This window comes from Phaenicophaeus curvirostris, chromosome 1 (assembly GCF_032191515.1).
Source record: "Phaenicophaeus curvirostris isolate KB17595 chromosome 1, BPBGC_Pcur_1.0, whole genome shotgun sequence".
NCBI lineage: Eukaryota > Metazoa > Chordata > Aves > Cuculiformes > Cuculidae > Phaenicophaeus > Phaenicophaeus curvirostris.
Genome location: NC_091392.1, coordinates 46571595 through 46594567, shown reverse-complemented (window position 1 = coordinate 46594567; position 22973 = coordinate 46571595). Strand labels below are relative to the sequence as shown.

Sequence of the window (22973 nt, the reverse complement as noted above, 5' to 3'; positions counted from 1 at the left end):
CTTGTACTCTAATGAATGTAGGTTCATACAAAACCCAATATATTCAAATCAGTTTCTGTTACTAAATAACATCATGTCAACACTTCTTCCTTTGACACTACATCTGTTTTTAAAAAAAACTGGAAGATTGGATCTATCATCTTAAGTGACACTTACTGATTTGGAAACTATGCAGTAACTTGTCTTATTCATTTTACTATACATGCACAGAATTTGCTTGCCAGAAATAAAACACTGAGATGATTTAAGCCTTACTTTCACTTGCTTAAGCACAGCGTTCAAAACTGTTTTATGTCTTAACAACCAACTGACCCTGATTCTGATCCTCGGTATCAAAGACATGCATTAAACTTGTTTGAACTGATTTTAAGCCTTTTGCCCATATGCATACAGTAAATGGTAACTGCAGGTACAGAAGTGATGCATAGTATGAACATCAGGGCAAACAGCAATTCCTTGTGAAACGAAGCATCAAGTCAAACCCCAGATGCTTTTTACTGGCCAAAGAATGAAGTACTAATCACACAGATATATTTTGAGTGTAACTAGATTTAAAGCAGAGAATTAGAGGTTTTTTTTACATCTTAATATGCTGCCTGAATGTCAACTGCTACATTTCAAATACCACAAATCTCATTTAACTGGATATTCTCTGTAACGCAGAACAGTGCAATCAATCTGAGACATCATCTGTGAAAGAGGAAAAAACCCAGGAGACTTCACAGATGGGGAAAAAAGGATAGATCAGGATACATCTGAATGTGTCTGCCTCCACAGCATAGACAGTAAAAATTTTCAGTGCAGCAACAAGGATTTATTTAACTTTGTCTTTATGTGCCCTGTTTCAGGGAACTGATTCACCACAAATGCTCTCTTGCTGCTCCAGTGCCAGCCCAGCTCCAGCCCTGCTGCCTAGGGAACTCGCAAGCAGCAGGTCAAAGGCACATTCCTGGCCTTGCCCAACCTGTGCCTCAGATAAGGAGCCTTTTACAGGCTTGGCGTCAAAATGCTCTCTGTCTGCAGGCCATTATATTAACCATCAACTGACTTTGATGATCATTTTAATTAGATCCTACACAGCCAATGTATTAAGTGACAGAGCACAGCTTACTACCTCTCTCCCCTGCCTCAAATGGAAAGAATAATCTTATATCCCATATTGCAATGAGGTATATTAATTGAATAAAACACTTTTAAAGCAAACATGCACTGGGACAGATGTATGTTTAACTAAACAGGCCACACGTGCTGGGTCAAGTCCAGTGCCTTTGCAGGGTTTCTGCCTTCTGAAACAACTACTCACAGGCATATTCCCAGTATTAAGCAACTCACATGGCCAGGGTCTGATGCTGGAGCCCAGCTGGAAGAAGTCCCAGAAACCTCTCACCCATCTCCTACATGAGCAGGAAGGAGAGCCTGGACAAGCATCACTTTCTGAGGAAGAAGCATCAGCCTCCACAGCTACATTTGCTACAACACTCAAGTTTGGTGTCAGCCTCTACTATGTAAAACACATCAACAAGGGCCAGTTGTATGAGAAATTTTGAGACACGCGCACTACTTGGCTTTCTTTGGTGCATCGTTAATTTCCAGCAAGCTCTCTCTTGGCAAGTAATGCTTTTGGTTGTAATAAAATCTATGGTGCTGAGCCTTCTAAATGGTCATTAAGTGAGGGAGATCCCCAGAGGAGATGGCAGCTATAGTGTACAGCAGATGCCAGTGAAAATCTGTATTCATCTGCCAACTCATCTTTCTGGCAAGACTCCAGGCAATTAACAATAACAAGCTGCTATTGAAAAGACTATTCAAACCTGCTATGTTCATACATACATTCCTCATAGGGATCCAATTGGTCTCAACTTATGCTGATCTTGATTGAATAAAGCACAGGTCTTGCTTATTTCAATTCTTAGCTAGACTGTATCTTTGACGGAAGACCAGTAAACTCTGAAAGAGAACGGTAATCATATAATGATTGTCTGAATTTGGCCAGTTGGTAGTTAGGGAGGGAAAGAAGTGCTCTACGGGTCAATACCATTTTAATTTCTTGAGTTCTTCATAGTGAATCAGAAGAAATATAGTAAGAGGCTATAAAAATGCAGCAACTTCTTTGTAGGATGTAAAGTCTATAGCATATAGATTTGTGTAAAAGGCAGACCGTGCTTTAACTCATTTCCTGAATAACAACACTGTGCAAGTCCCACCCCTCTTTCTTGTTTAAATAATTCTATGATACATTAGCAATTCAGAAGAAAATGTAAGGTATGCAAAACAGTCTTTAAGCTATGCTTTATGCACTACATAAACCACTGGATGTTAACTGGATATTCCTAAAGGTTCAGAGGAGAAGCAGGACTCACAAATTTTCTGAATCCCCCTAAGCCAACTTGGATATAGAAAGAACACATAAAAAGAGACATGTGCCTAAGTTTAGTTCCTGCAACTGACTCCTTCTCAGTAAAGGAACTTTCACAAATACTCTTTCATAAAACTCTTTCCTTCAGTCATACCTCTGACACTAAATGTCCCATTTCTGTTCATTCTTTAACAAAATCACAAACAGAAATTTAAAAAAATTAAAAAATCATAATACATACGTAACGAATGTTTCAAATATTTATGTCATATTTGTAAGTGTTGCAAATATATTGAAAGTTATATTAGTAAGAACATGTCAGTCTGAGTATGATATTGAATTTTTCTGAATATCACTGGAGTTTTGAGGATTCAAAACAGACAGATAGTTAAGAAAGAAACAGTCTGTTTCCATTCACAGATACCATTTTGCCCAGAGTAGAGAACATGCTGTTCAGCAGATGTGTAGGACACAATCTCCATGAACTCTGCCTAAACTGAAATTTCATCACCAAAACTGACTGCACAATCATGAAACTTGTTAGCAGTGATTCTGAGAAGAGCTTAGCATGTCACTTCCTGGGACTGTCTTTGAGCAATACACATCATCTGACCAGTAAAAGATGGTTGTGCACACTGTTCCTATGATGGTATACCATCCACAAAAAGAAAGCTCAAATACAGGAGCAGCAGTGTCTTGAGAAACAAAGAGAAACAAATAGAACAGTGAAGTCCATTAGCAAGGCATTTAAACCTAAAAATATTGATGGGCAGCTTAGTTAATGAAAAGGAACCAAAACCAAACCCAAACAAAAAATAACATCAAAGCTTTCCAAATACAAAATCTTTTTTTATTTAACATCCATCCCACCCCTAGAAAACAACATAAAAACAACTTATAAATCCACCTACCTCATTTGTTTCCTAGGTGAGTGCCTGGTTAGACATAACTGTATAAAACTGTCTTATATACTCCCTGAAAGAAAGAGCAATGCATACCTTTTAACATTAGATCTAAGCCCCCGAATCAAAATGGCACAGAAAACCACGAGTGCCACTGGCCTCATCTCTTCCTTCTAATCCTACAAGCCTAAATCCTGAAAAAGGTGAGTCTAAAGATAATGTTCCTGTTAAATTTCTACGAGGAGTTAAAAACCAGCCAGAAAAATTTTTCTTCATTTACAAAGAAATATGAGCCTGCTTACAAAAGGCTATTAATGGAATAAAGCAGTCATAATTACAATTGCATGAATAGCAACCTGGAAAAAAATTTCCAAAGATGACTTTAATGCCCCAATCAATAAAGTATATCGTCTGCCTAGGTATGAAAGAAGTAGAGGAGTTAGAAATGGAGTGAAGGAAGGTTTCTGAGACAATGAACATTACATAAGAATATAATCTGTCAGAGAGCATCGCCTCTCATTTCCTGATAAGGTTCGTGATGTTTTCAGTCTCCTTACGTGACATTTATCCTTACTGAACACTGGGCATAGCCTTCATTTTATGGCTACTGATGATACCTCCTTCAGTGATCAAGTTACGACAATAAATGGTTGTTAAACTCTCTCCCTTTTTCATAAACTACCGAGTTTTGGCTTTGCTGCTGCCTTTGCAACTGTCAAACTTATTCCTCTCATAATGCATTTTTGAATTATGTGCCTCTACTTGGGCTTTTTAAAAGTAAACCTAAACCAATCAAGAAAAAGAATATTTAATCATCAACAGTATTGAGCCTTTCTTTATTCTTCTTCTTACCTTTTCCAGATAACAATCCAATTTATAGGTAAGTACATCGGAACCTAAATATTGGGCCAAATACAACTATGATTCATAAGGATTCATAAGTTCTAGAAATTGCTGTCTAAATGTGCTCAAGATACTTGGTGCTTTTTTCAGTTTCATAACTGTTTTTTTCTTCTTAGAATTTAATGGTATATGCTAAAACGTTTTATATATGGTCTTCAATTAAAAAAATTCTCAAAGCAGCTACTTTTATCCAATCTCTGTGAATATCTTAAATTTAGCATTCAGCTATTATTGTCCCTGACACCAAATTCGCGTTCAGTGAATACAAAGACCGTAAATATTTTTAAGTCATGCAAAGTGATAATTCCCTGACTGCCTTCTTTCTGATTTATACACGTGCAAGAAACTACAAATGCAAGAAACAAAGATCTTTACTCTCTCTCTTATTGCACTATGCCACAGCTCATGTCTTCTCCTTAATTTTGAAACTACGTTTGTTATTTATGATGCATAAAGTCTACTGTCCACCCTTTCTATTGAGAGGGGAACATATATTGTCTGTAAAAACATGACAATAAGATGCACATTTGACACCTGCAAATCCCAATCAAGTTAATCAATCACAGTAGAACCACGATGTACTAAATTTTGCCATGTGCTGGTGGATGTTATGAGAAATTTTTTGACCTAGCTATAATCCTATCTATCGAAAGCACTGGGGTAGAAAAACATCTGACAACCTACATAAGGTCAATCCTTCAGCCAATTTTTGAGAAATTCAATCAACCACAGTTGCTACTTTTTTCAAAGATTCTTGTTCAATGAGGAATCACTTGGCATGACCTCCTATCAGCTTTCTTGCAGACACAATCCTGTTCCTCAGTGGTGTTTTGTAAATTTACTGCTCGCTGAAATGCTCACTGACCAAACACCTTGTCAGGCTTTCAGCTGACTTTGGAATTTAAAATAAGTTCTTGACAGGACCCTGTACATGCTAGAAAAACAACCCAGCCCTTCAGATCATGCCATTCCTATCCTCCATAACAAAAGCACAAAAGGCAATCTTTTACTTACCTACATTTCACATGAAATAAAGATATTACTGCATGATGGCAGAGACATCTCAAAAGAGCACGCGCTTCAGATAATTGTTACTACCTTTACTGCTAACATTGGTCTAAAAGTTTCTGAAGATGTTACATAACATGAATAATTCAGTAATTGAGCTTTTTTTTAAAACTGCATTTACTTTCAACTGAACTGCTAAGATATTGAACTTAAGGCAGCCACTTTTGAATGACTCATTACATTAATATAATAAATTTTCAAAAGTTTTTCCAAAACTTTCCCCTGCTTTATAATCTGTTTCTTCTAGATACGCACTGCACAGAAAAATACTTTGGAAGCATCACCCAGCCCTAATTCCAGCAGAACCAGCTTGCATTCTCCAAGCTGAAGACAAGACCGATACAAATGAACTGCGGCCATAAAGCTAAATAAAACCAGGTGAAGAGTGCATGGCTGAAGCCCACTGTGCCCACTCCAGACGTCAGCAGTGAGACTCAGCTACCCACCTGTGGGCAGCTCAGATCTTGCAATTATAATCACAGATGGCATTAAAGGAGAAAAGGAAAGTCACATACTGACCTGCCCTCCTGCTACCTACATACAGCATGGGGACATTCCCCCCGCAGCACTGATACACTTTTGAGTCACTATATTCAGCCTTAGTAGGGGTGGATTTTTTTGTTAGCAGTGTTTTCCATGGTAATTTTGCAATTTGATTAAAAGCAGCTGTCTCTTGCCATTCCATCAGCCTCCCTATCACCCGCTGAAATCTTCACCACGACTGAGGTTCTCTGTAAGCTCCTTCTACCAGTCTCACACCTCCTTTGGACACAGAAAGTTTTCTTCTAAAATGTTCTTATTTTGGTGATTGCAGGATGTAACACCAGAGCTGTCATTTCAGGGAGAAGAAATTCCACGTTCCTTCATTACAATACATGGAGATAATAAGATATTAAATAATCCATCTGAGTGCTGAGAGAAATCAGAGGAACACAGAGATGAATAGTAAAGTTAAAACTCACTGAACTGCAATGTGTGAAGTATTCTCTTCTTTTAATTCATGAGTGACTTTTTCACCCCCACCTCCAATCTGCTACCTCACTTTTTTGAGTGAAAAAAAAAAATTTCCCAATGAGGTTCTGAATGTGCATGAAAAGGCAATCCAGAACGAGGACAAGGAAAAATAATGGTTTAAGTACGAGAGAAACATTGGCTAATTGTTAACTATAAATTCACCTAGATGATGTCTAGTGATATCACAAACATTACCATCAGGCTTTCTCTAGTTCTCCAAGTCTATTTTAAGCTAGTATTATGATGAGATTAGCTACCATGCAGCATCCTTAAAAAAATAAAAAAAAGACCATAATCAAGATCATATAACTTTTCCTTTCTGCATATAAAAGTCCTTTAATTGATTCTTGTAGAAATTTATATTCACTGGGAACATTGCTAGAAGCTGTAAAAACTCACCTTTCTCTTAGACGAGCATGCTTCTTAAAGGCAACTTTCTATGTTTGGAAATTCACTGTAAAGGTTGCCATGGTGATTAATTTTAAAAGTGTAATTCTTCCCTTTTAAAGATTTTCTTTAAAGAAGAAATGCTCTGTACTAGGGCCCAGTCCTCAGCAAGGCAAATGAAAATCCCATCTTAATCTTGAAGATTAAAGGACATAGCCTCTGTGTAACTGAAACTTCAGCAATAGAGATATTTTTCAGAAAAATATTGGAAATATCTATTTTTACCTAAGAATGAAAAAAGGAAAAACATCCACAGAAGAAAGAACTCAAGGAGAAAAGCTACATCTTTTAGTGGTCAGCCCACCAAGTTATACTACTGAAAAGAAAGAGGAAAAGCAAGGAGAGAATGGTAATGGTAATGGCAGCTGGAGCTCAGCAGGAAAACCAGCAAAGCAGAGTCAGCTGAGATAGTGTCAACATGAGGCAAAAGAGAGAAGAGAACTACATTCCCAAAGAAAGAGTCTTGAAGCCAAAGGTCATTAAGGAACAGCTCTTTACCCAAGAAATCTTCAGTTTTCTTTTCATGGCTCAAGACAGAATTCACATGAGTATCTCCATCTATTGACTTATTCTCCACACAGTGCTGCACAGGGCTACATTAAACCTTGGCTTTCCACACAACTGTGTTAGCTGCCAGGAAGGAGAAAAATGCACAGCTCTGTTCCTGCAGTGAGAGAAGGAAAAGTAACATTTCTTCTCAAAAAAAAAAAAAACAAAACAAAACCTAAAAACCTATATAATGTTCAACATTACATCATGCAGCTTGTCACTGCAGAATTAATAGAAAGTGTTGTGCTGGTTCAATACCCAAACAGTTTATTACTTCCTTATTCACCTAAAGATCACCATACTGTAAGACAGCTGCATTATTAGTTGTGTTTAATATTTTATCCCTCTAGACAGAAGCATCTGTACAAGCACAATTAAAATGCCTGACATAGAGCTGATTTAATACAATCAATCAATTTTGTTTCAGAGACCTGCTTGACCTTAAAGATCTATGGTTTAAATGCAGAGAAGGAAAAACATGCTGAGACTCATTTGGTATAGTGTGGGAGTGTCACTCATTTTACCTTGAATGACTACCCAGGAGAGACTTTTTACTTGATCTATTACCACATCAGTCATGGCAACTGTAAGATATTCTAGGTTATAGCAAATTATTTGAAATTAAACAGATAAGATCATGATGACAATGAAAGAAATCAACTGTTTAGAAATGACAGAACACACATAGTTACCACTGCTGCTCTATCATTACTATAAATTTTAGTGAATCCATATACTTGGTATTTACCTTTGTGACTTTGAGGGGAAAATCTGCTATCTACGTGGCATCAGAGCTACAGATATGAATGCAATGAAAGTTGAGTAGGAAACAGTCATCGCCATGTTCCCCAGCCCATAGGGCAGCAATGCTGCTTCTAAATTACTGGTCCCCATGCTTTTTTTTGCCTCCTCTCACAGGGAAAGATCATGCCTATCGGCAATTACCAGCTCCCTAAAGTACAGTTGGTTTCTATATACAAGAAGTCCCACAGAACTGTATTTTGCTGCACACAGAGTTTAAGCAAAGAAAAACCCATTTACTGAGCAAGAAGAAAACCAGAGTCCATCATGCAAACAGCTAAACTAGTATAATCATTTCAAGGTTGTTATCTCTGTCATCAGCAAGTAAGTTAACTCTTGACTTAACTCTTCCCTATATTCAAGTATTGAATAAGGTGTTTGTTGTGGTTTTTTTTCTTTTTTTTTTTTTTTTTTTAAATAATGACAGAAACAAACCACACTACAGAAACCCAACCTTAGGACTTCACAAATTTCCTCAGAGACTGGTATTTTCCAGTGTTTCTCTACTATTTTTGGAAGACCATGAGTCTTCAAGATTAAGTCAATTAAGAAAACCAGCATGAACCAGCGTCAGTCCTAGGAGAGGTGGCAGGGCAGAGATTAGCCATAACAAGAACAAACCCATCCCTAGTGCTATCTTCCTACTGTGACTTTAATCAAAGACATTTTTTTCCTGAGCATGAAATCATGTACATAGCTTTCAGCTAAGTGGAAAAAAAAACTAATTGAACTGCAAACACGTCAAAAGGTCATTTCAGGAGTGCAATTCCACACAATAAAAGCGAAAGTACAGATTTAACAAGCATGAGACTTCCAAATTCTACAAAACTCCAGAAATAAACCACGGAGAAATTTTAAATATTACCTACTCCAAACTGCAAGAGGTGGCACATTCTCAAAAGCTGCTTGTCTGCAAAAGGACATTGCTCATTTTTCTTTATGAAGATTATATTTGTCCTCCCGTCCCTCCCGTCCCAGCACCAGGAAGTCCCAGAAGAGTTTTCCAGAGAGATCAGCAGCAGCCTCATGTTGCTATCATCATATGCTTTTAAAGTCCAGACATGCACAGTACCCTTGCTAGGCTCATAACTTGCTGAACTGAGAGAGAAACACCAGAAGACAGAGAAAGGACTCTTAACCACTACTCAGCTTTGCAACTAATCACAAAAGACTAATTTCTGTGTTCCTTCATTTAAAGATACAAATGTTCATCCCAGACTTGAAAAGAACCACACGTCACCAGAACAGACTGAGATGAGGTGAGGAGGGGCATTACATGTTGCTAATATTCCTCTATAACCATTTTCACTGGTCTAAAAATATATTCAGACTTTCCCTACTGCTTCCAAATATGGAGGTCAAACTCCACTAGGGAGCAGAGAAGTTGCTGGAGGGGATTATCCAGCACCTCTATCTCAGGAGGAGGCTGAGAATCATTAGAGTTAACTCATTCCATGCTGCACATCTGATAGCTGAGACAAATCTTGTGTTCATGAGTAAGATAAACTAAGTACAGTAGTGAAGCATCATTCACATGTTTTGTATATCTTTTCTTTCCTTTTGTCTGTTTTGTTTCCTTCAACTAGCATTTTCCTTAAGGCTACAACTTCTCATTTTCAAATCTTCAACAAACTGCAGAACAGTTTCTTCCTGAGTGTGAATTTGCCTTGAAAACATCAGCCTGTTTAAGCTTTGGCATGCAAAAGAATAAGTACATTAGAAAAAAAAACAAACTACAACAAACAAACCCACATTCTGTGTAATTATCCTCTATTTTTAATTTGCACTCAGTTTTATAAATAATAATGTCCACAATGATTTAATTTAGAACAACTGGCACTGCTGTCTTTAAACAGGCAAAGGCACATAGAGGCACATTCAAGGATTACAAAAGCAGTTAAATATCTGATATCTATTTGATTTTGAATGTAGGATTATGTCATCATTCAGAACAAGCAGGCAATACATGAACATACTGTGAAGGATGCTGGCTGGCAAAGAGAGCACAACTGGCTAACTATTGACACTATGGAAGAGCAGAATCCCGTGAATGTTGCCCAGACATGGAATTGTGTATGCCAGCTAAGACAAGGCTAAATGAATCAAATAAAGCAAAAGAATGTCTTGTGGCTTTAGCTGAACATTTTTCTTCAGCACCTCTACTCAAACTGTTGATGTTTCCCTCATAACTTCACCAATACATTACAACCAGTTCCTTACACCAAAAAAAAACCCCTCAAGGGGTTCAAAGCACAAGAGGGAGGGGAGAATGGCACCTGGGTGCAGGTGGCTGCACAGAACAAGCACAGAACAAGACCACCAGACTTAAACTAACAGAACCCAGACATGAGAAAAAGGAACAAATTTACCTGCAAAGGGAGAAAAAAAAAATACAGCTTCTTCCTTTTCTCCAGTGTCTTTCCCTTTAGCAGTGGGCAATGTGACTGGTCAATCCCTCCCTTTCCAGTCCAGGCCATAGTTATACCTACCCTAACATTTCCAGATAAGAAAGAGTTACTGTATGAATGTAGAAAAGGCTCGATATACTGCACCACCAGAACAAGCTGCCAGCAATTCAGCTGCTAAATTTGCAACTTAGCTTTTGATCAATATGACCAATTCAGTTACAGCTGGATGGAAGAGCCACTGCAATGTGACCTCTTGCAACGCTGTTAAGTGGCACCATTAGACTGAAGAATTGTGGCCAAGTCTATTAATATGCCATAGAGGCAATCTGTGACTGCTATGCAAATGTATGGCCTCCAGGACATCCGTGGAAGAGGACACATCGCCATTCAGAGCCTGTGGAAGTAGACATGAGGGACATCTTTCACACTGCATGGCAGCAGTGTAGGGTGAGCCAAGGTCCGAGAGCAGTTTAGGCAGATGATGGCAGGATGGTGCCCCTAAGGTGCTGGGTGCTTAGAGCTCAAGCAATGAATCTTCCATATTCCCTCTATGCAGGCCCAAGCTTCCTGAATCACTTGCTGCTATAACCACAGTGGGGTCATTGAAAAAGTAACTGGCTTCACTGCAGTCACTTCTACTGAAACATTCATCAGCTTAGTTTCATGGAAGAAGCCCTCTAGCAGAAAACCTTCACAGGTCCAAAATCACAGATGAAAGCACTGAATACACATTCCTATTTAGAAGGAATTAGTACCTGTCAAGGATGAAAAATCCCCAACATTTATCCTAGGGCAAAATTACCACTTTCTGTAGCCCTGAGAAGTCCCATCACACTGAAGAAGGTGATCAAGTTCCTCAGTATATTTGACAGAGATGTCATAACTACTGCTGACTTTGGTCTGCTGCAAACACCAGCCAGGGTCTAAAGGTGAAATGTAAACTAAACCAAGTATCACACTTCAGCAAGGACACTCTTGTAGGAAAAACAGCACTGAGGTAGAGACAATCCAATGACGTGATATTGTTACATCCAATTCTTAAGTACCTGGTGCAGAACACTGTCTGTCCATCAAACTTCAAGTATTTGAGGACATCTGAAAGACTCTAGCTGAGTCATCCAGGAAATGTTTAGACCAAGGAGACAAAAGGACTCAGGTAATGATTAGTTATACATCCATATCTTGTATACAGCTTAGTAGATCATGAGGATGCTCAGTGTAGCTAACACATGCCAGTGAACAGTAGAGATGGTCCAAGACCTGAGACCAGACATTTGTCTGGGTAAGTAAAGAAATAAGCAAAGCAATAATACTAGCATATCACTTTATAATTAATATTAATTAAGAGCACCCCCAAGAATGGGCTAGAACTGCACCACTTGCCCAAGAGGTCAACCACAGCAGCCTTATTGTAGTGCCAGCAGGTTGGCAAACATGATTGCAGTCCAGACAATACATTACAGAGACTAAAACCACCTTAGTTATCATTGTTATTATAGTAAAAGAAACAAAGAGAATGTACTTTCTACAGTGCCACACCAATAGTTCTTTGGAACAAAACAGAAAGCCTTCAGCCTCATTGAAGGCTAAAAGCAGACTAGGGAAATGGTGAAAATGAAGAGTTATTACAGGCACCCAAAAATTATTCACACTGCATGACCAGACAGATTGCAAGGGGCAAAATGTACCTCCTGCCCTTCTTCCTGTCAGCTGAGATCCACTCAAGACTGGATTTTGTCTGAGAGGACTTCCATTCTGTCCAAGTGGAATTAGGGAATTACATCATGACACGAGCAGCACTCGGTATGAAAGGACAGAGAAAAGCTAAATAGTACATCAGGTTACCATTCCAGGTTACAGAAAATTCAGCCCCACAGCAAGCCAGTGGGAAGCTGCCCACTGTCATGCCAACTGGCAGAGAAACTCAAAGATGAAAAAGGAACTTTACTATCTCCTGTCAGGATGAACTAGAAGTAGGGGATTATTGAGAGTTTATTTAGAGGAATCTGAAGCCTAGCCAATAGTCTGGGCTGATAGTCAAAGCACTGGCAACCTCTGGCCTCAACAAAAGAGCAAACATTTGCAAAAAATGAAACTCTCCCTCTAATGACAAAAATGGAAATAGAACCCTGTAGCAACCTACATAATACATGGAGGGAGGAATAGATCTTGCAGAGAAAACCAGTTAAGATTGATCGGTCTACGTGTATCTCCATGGCTAGCATTGTAGCTATACTTCTAACACCTCTGCAAACAGCTAATTCAGATGCACACTTACATGACTCATTATATACAGTGGTTTTCTTTTCCTTTCTGGGAAATATTAAAACATTATTTCTACCTACTTAATGCAAGGAATATTGACATTATTAAAAAAAATAGGAGCTTAAGTTTTCCAATGCTTTAGCATCCCACTAATTCCACTACTGTAATTAGATATTCTTAGTTCTGTCTAGTTTTAATATTTCCTGAGCAGGTTTTTGATAAAATGATTATTCCCTTCCCTGTTTTTATGTTTGCTAATGCATTATCAAATCAAATAGAAAGTATGTAATCTGCTCTAAACTTTAGTATCTAGCACTTCTGGAACTATGGTAATTTTATACTAAGTACAGCAGCTTGCAACATATTATGTCAGAAAGAGTAAGATTAACTTTTCTCATATTTAATATCAAAATTGTTATTAACAATACTACATAACACTGCAGGAAGGTTAAGAACAAATGTAGATCCTGGTCACCACAATTTCTCTTCACCAGGTTTATCCGGCAGAAGAAACAGAAAACACTGCAAAACTACTTAGGAGACAAGAGAAGCAACAAGGAAGGTGAATGTCTGATAGTGTACCTCACACATCTCCCTGTGAAGGCCACCCAACTTTGAAGGTGAGAGGGAGAAATCCCCTCCCAACAAACAAGGGGAAGCCTCAAACTAAAGCAAAATCCCTGGCAGCTATTGTATATATATGGTTAAAGGATTTCACTTGTATGAGAGCGCGTTGGTAATCTACCATTCCTGAAGAGTCATTTTTCCACAGCAGACTTACACCATAAGCAATGTCACATTATAATAGATCATGTATCACTGTCACACTGTAATTTGCTCTGAAGGCACACATCTATGGTTTCATACTGATGTAGTTCATGCCAGTAGTATGATGTTGACCTGTGGTTTTCACAAGGGAAAAAGAAAGTAGTAAATCATACGTAAATGACCATTGCAGCAAGTAGCCACATTTCCCGGAAGAGGCTCTGCTCCCACTGTTAATGATGCCACCTCCCATTAACCAGCCCTGTCTCGAGTAATACAGTTTAAAAGGGAATTTGGCAGCATCATCCTGGTGGGCTCACTGACCACTAGCAACAAGAAACAAGCTGTCACATGTAACAAGGAAACTGCAATGAGCTGGTGACAGCATTGTGCAGCCCTGGCTCCAGACTGATGACATGACCTTCGGCTGGGCCAAAGAGGGTCATACCAGTCCCAAAACAGGGAAAGTGTGGGTCTGCTGCTCTACTGCTGCCCAGGGGATGAATGCATAGAGTAATAACCTAATTTCTGAGAACACATCTCAATGTCAGGTGCTGCCACTTCATGTCCCTCTGTCTCACCCCCAGCCTGCCTTTACAGGGCTCTGCACAAACACAGAAAATGCAAGGCTGGCTGCTCCCTCCTGCATCCCTCAGCTGCTGCCCAGGGTACCTCTGACAAGAGCCAGCCCTGCCCTCCTGGTTCTTTTGCCCAATTTCATCCTGTGTTGTACCACCTCTGGGGCTACTTAGGTTTCCTCAGCAGCTTACCCTCTTAAAAGCCATCTGTTTCCCATCCAATTTCATCTGTCACTCAAACATTTTGCTGCTTCTCTAAAATGTCCCATTTCACCTACGCTCTGTCTCTTTTCAGTTCCCTTGAAATGTACTATCCTCCATTTCCTTTATCTTTGATCTTTTAATTAAACTGGTTTCATTTGTTCAACTGCAGTACGATGTCTTTACAACTCTATTTTCTCTACTGTATATTGCCTTAGTTATTTAATTCTCTAAATCCTTCTGGAAATGGCTTATTTACAAGACATCATATAATTATAGGAAAGTTTTTAGATTACACTGGAAATGAAGTTGTCATTGTGAAAGTAGCACTGAAATATACTGTGGATTTAATCCACTGTTTTAGTCTTATTTCCAGGCACTAACAACACCTAAATGCCAAAACCATAAATGGAGGTTTCATAGTAAAAACAATTTACTCCCAAACAAAAGCATCTTCATATAATTATACCGAGTAAAATAATCTATTGATTACATTTTAAAATCAGTACTTAGAAAAAATTGTTCCAGCAGGTGGTGAATCATATGCCATTCACAAATATTTCAGTATGAGAAATGATATTTAGGTATAGTATTTAATGAAAGAGACGTTCTGCTGTAACAGCTGGGAAATAGCACTCCTGGGACTAGTATAACATAGGACAAAAGTCTTCTGTGCAGCCTGTGTGACCCACACTGGCAGCACTGTCCTGCTCACTTGCTGTGCAGGGAAACCATTATGTAGAGTATCCATAGAAAATACATCTCTACCTCAAGCTGCAGCATGAAGAGCGTCACAGGGTGTTGCTATCAAATAGAGTCAGTAAATTAATTTCTTGCACCGAAATACCTTCTCCACAACTGCAGAAAAAAAATATATCAATAAAAAGAATGAGTAAAATATGCATTAATGGATTCCAGCTGAATGACTCCAGGACTATTTTGCCAATGCTGTCATTATGGTTAACAGCTAATGGTTTACATCAATTGAAAGATATGAATGTGAACTTAGCAAATACTTCTTTTGGACTAAGTCTCTACAGCAGCTTACTAGTTTGGGTCTACTAGTTTCTGTATATGGCATTCCAGCTTGGACCTGGGATTGCCAGAGGCATCGGTTATTCCAGTAGCCCAGACTTCTGGAATTCATTTAAACATCTCTCCATTTAAACATCTACTTCCACTTGGGATTTTAAGACCAAGGTTCTTCTGATATCCTCATGGTAAGGCTAAAATTCTTATTTAAAAAGCAAAAGAAATTAAAACTTAAGAAAAATAATCTTACTTTAAAGTACTTTTAAAGAAGTAATTATAGTTGACTTAGCACATTGCTTCCTGTAAATAATTCAAATTAATTCACCCAATATAGGCTGAATTCTGCATATATCTACTTTGAATTCCATCTACCATCATGCTGCCTATTAACTTTGCCTTTTGCGTCCCATTAGAAATTGATGTTTTTTTCTAGTTTTGCCTTACATAAATAATTCTTTGTCATATGTAAATATTGCTGCATCGATGTTTAACCTGCAGAGTCTTTCAATTTTCTCTCCCAACTGCAGAATATGCTGTCTTTCCTCCTTCCCTATGTGTGTGTAACAGCTTCTGCCATCCAGTTATGACTAATCTTCTGCCTCACACCTTTTACTTTACCCCAAACTACCTTGAAAACATGCATTTTTTATTTGCCCTTCCACTGCAAACCATCTGCCTTTCCTAGACAAACAATCCTGCATTGAAAAGATATCAAATAAATCTGAGTATTTTTTTGCTGAAGATCTCCTTGTTATGTTCACCTTCCTTCATCTCTGCCTTCTCTGCTCAATTCATTCCCAGGGGCTAAAACTGCACCTCCCTTATTTTTTAGCAAAATGCCATAGCAGTCTCTGGCATTACGGGCAGAAATCATTTAAGTCTCTTACAACCAACTAAACTGTTTCATAGTCATTCTTGAATTAGTGACATTTAAGATATTATAATGTTACAAAGACCATTATCAGACATTTCTCTGACTGAGATGCTCCAGGGAACTCAAACCACAAAGTGCTTAATTCAGAAGTCATCTTCAAAGAACTTGAGAGGTTTGCATACTGGGCCTCCAGAGAAAATTTGCACTACTGACATTTCTTTAAATGAAAGCAATAAAGACCCAGCGGGTTAAAGGATAAAAAAAAAAAAAAGAAAAAAAAAGAGAGAGAGACAAAAGGGTAAAAATAACCTACTAGAAGTCTCTGCTCCACCCATAGGAAATTAATCAAAAAACCCAAATCAAAGCGCATGTGCAGAAAAAGGATTTTTCTGCCTCTGTCTATGTATATATTTTTACACACATTTGAAAAGAATCCACATAAATATATTTAACAAGTCATCAGTCACCATAATTATTACTACACTAACAATCATACTTGCCATCTCTGCAAAGTACAGTCATAATGATATTCTACATCTAACAACATTAACATTCCTGATTTCCCTAGAGAACAGCGTAGCAAGGAGGAAGATCTCACTGGCTACAGTAAAACGTAGCAATACTGCACAATTCCCTTGGGGCAATCTGCTTCAAAAAAAGTTGCAAAGATAATGACAAAGAAGGCAGAGCAATGCTTACAAACAAAACTACACAGAATATCAGCAATGAAGATCACCCATGATGTTGTTAGCTTGTTTGGCACTTAGCAAAGCAACCCAATTCTGAAGACGTGAGTATCATAGAATTAAAGCATCACAGAATAGTTTGGGTTGGAAGACACCTTAAAGATCATCTAGTTCCAACCCCCCTGCCAGGGGCAGGGACATCTCACTAGATCAGGCTGCCCAAGGCTGCATCCAACCTGGCCTGGAACACCTCCAGGGATGGGGCAGCCACAGCTTCCCTGGACAAGCTGTTACAGTGCTTCACCACTCTCATCATGAGGAGCTTCTTCCTAATGCCTAATCTAAATCTCGCCCTATCCAATTTAAAGCCATCCCCCCTCATCCTATCACTCCATGCCTTTGTAAAAAGTCCCTCCCCAACTTTCTTGTAGGCCCCCTTTTAGGTACTGGAAGGCCTCCTTCTTGCAGGGGCTACATTCAACACATGGTTGTTGAGCAACGGACTACCACAAAACTAAGTTCAAGGCAGAAAAATACTCAGTGTGCAAGTAAGCTCATCTAAGCTAATAAAAGGTATAAAGACTAGGAGCCACCAGAGTTACAAATCGTCAGACCAACAAGTGAATAAAATCAAGCTTCTACCCAACTGTTGCCATTCAGGGTTAAGAGACACGAGCAAATTGAAACGTACACTGTAGCGCAGAAAACAACAACCCTCTGGGCCAGAGATAATGTAGACAAACATTGCAGTCTGCCAGAAATGCAAATCTAGAGAGTGTGTTTAGAAGCACCAACATGAAAAATCATCAAGATCCCACAGCTCTGTAGCATCAATGCTTCATTCATACATTAAAAGCACCACAGAAGATCTAACAATAGCATGTTCTGATAATCCAGAGCCTAGGCAAATCTTTGTATCTTTCACTTCAAAGTGAAACTTTCAGTCTCAGTACAGCTTTTCTTTTGATGGTCACATATTGTCTGGTATTTATTCCTCAATACTTATTTTCAACACACATTATCTTTGTGAGAAAATGATGAAACAGAGATTGCAATAAAAGGAAGATACAAAAGAGCGCACTCCCAAAATATACTGACTTTTGTGTTTGCAGTTGTACTGCATTGTTAATTTTTTTTAGTATATGAATGTGTAAAAGCTTCCCTCTTTAGAATAAACTGAGAAGAATATATTTATCTATATCTTAATCAGAAGTGAATGAGATAAAATATGTAAATTGACAGGAAATGAAGTGGCCTCAGGAATACTAATTTCAGTGTAAAATGACTACATCTCAGACATTCTCATGGTTATCTGGTTCCTGTCCTACCACAATGGTGAATATTATCCACCAACATTACATCACATTAAATTTTTCATTCGGTGCACTGTTTTACCACATGAAAGCTGAGATATCAGTGCAATACGGGCTCCAAAGCACCCAACATCATCATCAATGATACCAGCCATACATGTGGAACAGTTGAACACTCAGTGTTTTTATGGGAACCTGGTAACAACATCCAAAGCCCTAGAAGATATTGTGATATCTCATGGTATGTGTGTTGTGACTCTCAGTGAAGACACAAATATCTTATTTTTCTTTGATATTGACTGTGGAAGTCCAGGTTGATCTAGCTGAATGCCAAAATGTAATTGCAAAAATTATATCCCAATAAATCCATGTTTTCCCCGCAAAAGACACAGATAATTGCTGTCTTACTGTATATTAAACTTTTTTTAAAAAATATTATTTGTCTAAAGGCAATTTAGTGTGTGGTCTTTGCTAAAAAAGCAATGACCAAAAAAAAAAAAAGCTATCAGACTCTTCTGTATTTCAATATTGTCTTTGATTTATAGATGCAGGATTTAAAATGACACTAACCCCCACTTATTTGGTACTACAGGGTCTGGGAAAAGAGATAATTTTTATATGATATCCCTTCTTGGGCACATCTTTTCTCTAGCACAATTGTATATACTGTAAATAGAATAAGAATTACTATTCCCAAATATTTTTGCAACAGAGTTCAAATATTCTTGTGAAAAATACTGTTATCCAGAGGCTACGAAATGCAATGAACTAATGGAGACTTATTCAGTCACCAATTGCCTCAGAGAGAAAGATTCATTTTAATTTGACTGGAGTGATTTTTGACACAATTACCACCTGGATTGCCTCTAGCATGATTTTGCTTGAAAGTGTCAGTGCATTGCTTATCTAATTCTATGCATGTTATAAAACTTTCCTTCAGATTCGCAATAGCAAGCCAGAGCTAATAGTAGATACTGTGCCTACATAAAAGTTGAAGGTAGGGAAGACATGACAAGTGAGCTCATCTGTTTTTCCTCAGCATAGATCTGAATTAAAATGTCATTGCAAGTTCATTGCACTAGCTTTTGTGTCATTTATCAGCTTACATCTATGGATGTACGCTATGACTAGGTTTTGGAGGATTATATTTTTGAAATTTTTCAGTTAAGATTTGACCACTCTAAACCATACAAGCCCTTTTGAAACACTTAGTGGTATTTGCTCAAATAACCACAGATCGTTGCACTGTGGTTCAGCAATAAGGTGTGAGTAACTGAGTGCAGCCAAGCTCTCACCAAGGTGTTCCACTGTAATCATTTAGGGAGACAAAATTTCTTGGCCTACAGCTGTTCTCAGATGCAGCAAGAGACTTTTAAGAAGACATAAGAAAGATAAACCTCATTATGTGAAATGAGGTTATTTAGTAACTAGGGGTCTTTTCAAGTATTACCTGGAGACGTGCACCTTAAAGAAGTGTCACATGTAACCTTGCAAACCTGAAATATTAGTGAGAATTAGAGTCCCATTCCTAACACAAATCTTCACAAGGACCACAGGTATGAAATAGGTCAGAGCTTGACAACTTCTCTGGATTGAAATGGTCTGAGCCTAGTCTGATGTAAAGCTGCTCTGCAGCATTGTAGAAGATGATGAGGCTGTACTGAGGTAATAGGAATAGGTAATACCTATGTGTCATTAAAATAGTGCCTAAAACCTGGTGCCATAATGCCCCCAACAGCATGGGGTTGGGGTGGGGGTTGATGCCCTCATTGAGCCCTCTCACCACAGAGCTCAGCAGACAACTTGGCTCTGCTGGGAAGTACAAACCCTGCTTCATCAGGCCAAGTGTCACAGCAATGTAGGAAAGAGAGCATAAAGGAGCTTGCAGGGTCACCCAGCCTCTCCTCAACTCACTACATAATGAGAGACTGAAGCCATGCAGGACGCAAGTCGCTTCAACCCTGGATAGCTTCCAGGATATCACACAGCCCCTCCCCGCTCCCTTCCCAGGCAGTCTCCTCACAATTGAAAAGCTTTCCTTTATGTCCAAAGCTTCTTTCCTGTAGGCTAAAGTCTCTTCATCTGCTCACTGTGGACAGAGAGAACAGATTATTCCTTTCCCATCTGCTACCTCCTTTGATGTGACATAATTGAACGGACAAACGTACACCCTCTCAGTCTTTTCTCTGCTGGATTGAGTACCAACACCTTCTTGGCCATACCCTCGTGCACCTTGTTTTCCAGGTCCTGACTGCTCTTGCTGCTCTCTCCCAGAATTTCTTTCCCCAGATTTTCTACCTCCTCCTAGAAGAGTGCTGCCCCAAACTAGGTAAAATATTGCAGCTGAGATCTTCCTTATGCCAGCAACAGAAGGAGGATTTCTCCAGGTATCTTCCAGACAGCTGTCCTCCTCCTACATCCTACTATGTTGACTATTTTGCAGCAATACAACTTAACTGGCACACACAGTTTTCATGTCACTAACTCCCCACCTCCAGATCTTTTTCCAGAAAACTGCTACTTCTTGTTCCCCATCCTCCACAGCTGCTGTTGATTTTTTTTTTTTTTTTAGATGTGGTCATCTTGACTAAATAGCATCCCTTTTCTTTTTCCAGACCACTTTTCCAGTTTATCAAGATGATTTTGAGTTTGACTCCTGCCCTTCAATATATCAGCAGCCTCCAACAGCTTTGTGTCACACATAGATGTGCTCAGAGTACAGCATATTCTATCACCCATGTTTCTAACAAACTATTGTATAGTACCAAACACCAGGCTTGGTGTCCCTAAAGAGTCCTGTTTGAAGCAGCTTTTCAGGGTAACAGATTTAATATCTAGCCTGTGCCTGGGTTTGGTTTTTTGTTTTCAGAACAATGCTGTACCCACCGCTTCAGAGTTTCACTATCATCAGGCTTCAGTAGTCTGCAGATGAGAGCATCATGAAAGACTTTGTCAAAAAACATTATTGAAGCCAAGAAATAGTCCAACTACTATTTCTCCCATATCCAGAAAACATGTTGCTTCGTCACAGGAGAAAAATCAGAGGGCTTTCACACAGTTTCTTCCTGACATAATTTGATGACTGCTGCTCATCTCCTTGATATCTTTTAAATGCGTATTAAGAACTTATTTCCTTAGTAACTTTAACCAGTTTTTTTTCCTCACGGGTTAGCGATAAACTAACTAGTCAACAATTTCCTGACTCTGTTTTCTTCCTCAGTAGAGGTACTAATTTATTTTTTTTTTGGCACTGTCGTCATGGAGCATAGTTCCTCTTTAACACATTAAGGTCAAATTAACTTCTCTGCCTGCACTGAAAGACAAGCAAGCTGCTTTGCCAGTATCGGGTTTTCCTTCTAATTTCCCTAAACAGGTCTCTTTAAGCCAGCCTCTCCTCTTTCTGTTCCCTCTGCCTTTGAAAATGTCCCTCTCCTAGCTGCATGGAAGTGGATCCTCTTTCTGTGAGGTCTCCACACTAGAAAGCACTTGGTTTGAAACTTCTGAAGAGGCAAAAGATGACTTTTAGGCAGGACTGGTGAGGCTGATAGGGTGAGGTTTTCCCCTTTACTGCTCTGACTGCACATACCCAGAGCTTCCATTATCATGGCACTTTAGCCTGTCTTAACAGTGCTTTGCTCAGAAGTGTCTTTAATTTACACTTAAGTCTACCCTATAGCCCTCACTCCAAGAGTGCCATAACACTGGGACTCAGGAATTTTACACAGTAAGTGTTAGGAAAGAGAGCTGTATGGTTTCCTGTGAATACATAATTTGCCTTCCAATGTAACCTTTTTGTGTGAGTGCCTGGGTTTTGTAGTTTGAGGGAAAGAAGCAGGGGATATGTTTAAATACTATCTTTGTTTTGCTTGAGAACATAGAACCACTCTGATGCTGAAGTGAATGAAGCAACGCAGAAGGGCTTTGCTTCTGTTGAAACATAGCCCTATCATCTCCTCAGATGTTTTCCATTTATTTCATACAGTTCTACATGCTGAATTTGACTTAACTTTGCAAAAACATTTAAATCAGCCTAAAGCTACACATATAATCATTTTTTTCGGGGGGCAAATAAAATCTGAAATATTTACATTTTGTTTCTGTCTTCTGCCTCAAAGCACAGTTTTATCACTTTCTTTGCCTGGAATTAATTCAAATTTTTATAATGTCTTAAATCTTTGCAAAACATAGATAGTTTTTCATCAAAGGAGCAAGGACATATGACTGTGTCAAAAAAAGTTTGCCACAAAACAAAGATTTGCTACAAAGTAAAGATTTGCAGAAGCTGCTCAACAGAATTATTAAGAGTATATTAACACTAGAAAACAACATTTCTATAATAGTATATAAAACTGTTTAGCAGAAACTTTTGAAAAGTGAAAACATCTGTCAAAAATCATGATGGATTTTTTTATAATCTGTCCTTTTCCTTCGCATCTGAGCAGTGGCAAAGTGAGGGTCAGATATCAAAAAACCCAGCTATTCACAGATGCACTGATGAGTTTTACCCAGAGAAACAGCTGTTCATGCTGTCTCTGATATTTAATCATCTGAAGATTTTTCCAACAAAATTTCAGGACAACGTGCTAGCACTGTTCTGTTGATGTGGAAAGAACAGATAGTAGCTGCAAGAGATGGTTTTTTTTAATTAATATATAAATATGGTGCCTAAGTAACTATGCAATAGTGAGAGATGTAAGTCAGGAAACATTGAGGTTATCAGTAGAGAACACAAAGCACTAATCCCAGGTTTGACCTGAATTTTCCTACTAAATGTTGGATTAAGTCGGATACTTTGCATTAATCTTTTTCAT

General features: G+C 38.6%; 1 protein-coding gene across 5 annotated transcripts in view; it reads right to left on the bottom strand.

Annotated features, from left to right (window-relative positions):
- The window catches only part of ANO4 (anoctamin 4), a 212602-nt gene that overhangs the window by 144729 nt on the left and 44900 nt on the right, over positions 1–22973 (bottom strand). The window contains exon 1 of one of the 5 annotated variants that reach the window (XM_069857092.1): positions 6643–6684. The exons of the other annotated variants lie outside the window; for them this stretch is intronic. The gene's annotated coding sequence lies outside the window, so the exon portion shown is untranslated. Of the gene's footprint in view, positions 1–6642; positions 6685–22973 lie in introns of those variants that run through there. 5 annotated transcript variants of the gene reach the window in all.